The sequence below is a fragment of the Galeopterus variegatus genome, unplaced genomic scaffold (assembly GCF_000696425.1).
Source record: "Galeopterus variegatus unplaced genomic scaffold, G_variegatus-3.0.2 Scaffold990, whole genome shotgun sequence".
Lineage (NCBI taxonomy): Eukaryota > Metazoa > Chordata > Mammalia > Dermoptera > Cynocephalidae > Galeopterus > Galeopterus variegatus.
The window spans coordinates 111,870-113,330 of NW_007727101.1; positions in this window are offsets into that span (position 1 = coordinate 111,870).

The window sequence follows — 1,461 nt, forward strand, 5'->3', positions numbered from 1 at the left end:
CCCTCTTCCGGCCCGGGGCCCGGCATCGGGATCGCAAGCCTCGGTGTTGCTCCCGCGCCTCGCTCAGCCAGTGAGCGGGAGCCGGTCTGTATGTGGGATCCGAACCCTCGGACGGGAGCGCCGCCGCGCTTCCCAAGCGGCGCACTATCCAGTGCGCCACCGGGCCGGCCCTTAAGTGGTAGTTCTGTTAAAAAAGGCAGCATTTTCATTCAGCAGCATTAGAACCTTTACCACCAATGCTGATGGTTCCTACAAGGAAATACAACTCAGCTTTCTTCCCCATTCTCCACACCTGCTCCTCTTCTACTGTTTCCACCCAGTTAATGGCACCAGTTGTCAAGACTAAAACAGGAGTCATCCTGGACTTGGCACTCTCTCACTTTCATGCTCATGGATCCCACTGATTTTAAGCCCCCTAAATATTCCTTCAAATCTATTTTCTTCTTCTCCATGCCACTCAGGGTCTTATCAATTCTTTCCTGGACTACTTGTTCATTCATTCATTCACTCATTCTTTCACCAAATATTTACTGCATGCTTCTATGTGTCAGGCATGTTTCTTGGAGTGTGGAGTCTAGTAGAGGAGTGGAGGAGAGGTGAGGAATATAGAAAGCAGGAGGCAATTTGGGAGGCTATCACAATAATCCAGGTGAGATGGTGGTGGTTTGAACCAGGGTGATGGCAGTGAGGTGAGAAATGGTTGGATTTGAGATGTATTTTGAAGGTAGAGTCAATAGGATTTCCTGACTGAGTGGATGTCAGAAGAGAAAAAGAAGACTCAAAGATGACTGCAAGGATTTTGGCTTGAGCAATTGAAGGATGCTGGTAACTGAGAAGGGAGGAGTAAGTGTTAGGTGAGAGATTAGAACTTCAGTTTTAGACCTATTCAGTCTAAGATATAGAATAGGTGGTTGGATATATAAACCTGGAGTTCAGAGAAAGGTTTGAACAGGAGATATACATTTGGGAATTATCAGCACATAGAAATCTGGTATTTAAAGCCAGAAGACTGAGGGAGTAAATGTCTCCATCAGGGTAGTGTATGTAGACAGAAAAGAAAACCAAGAATTGAGTCCTGGGGCACTCCAACATCAAGAGGTTGGCAAAACAAGGAGCAACTAGAAAAGGAGTCTGAAAAGGAATGGTTAGGAAAATATGGGTAGGCAGAAACAAGAAAGTGTGGTGTCCTGGATGCCATGTGAAGAAAGTGTTTCCAGTGGGAAGAACAATCAATTGGTCAAATTCTGCAGGTGGTTAAGTAAGTTTAGAAATAACAGTTCAGTATTAGATATGGTAATATGGATGTCACTCGTAATGTTGATAAAAGCAGTTTTAGTAGTGCACTAGATACAAAAGCTTGATAAAAGTGGGTTTAGGAGAGAATGAGAGAAGGGCCGGCTCGTGGCTCACTTGGGAGAGTGTGGTACTGATAACACCAAGGCCATGGGTTCAGATCCCTAT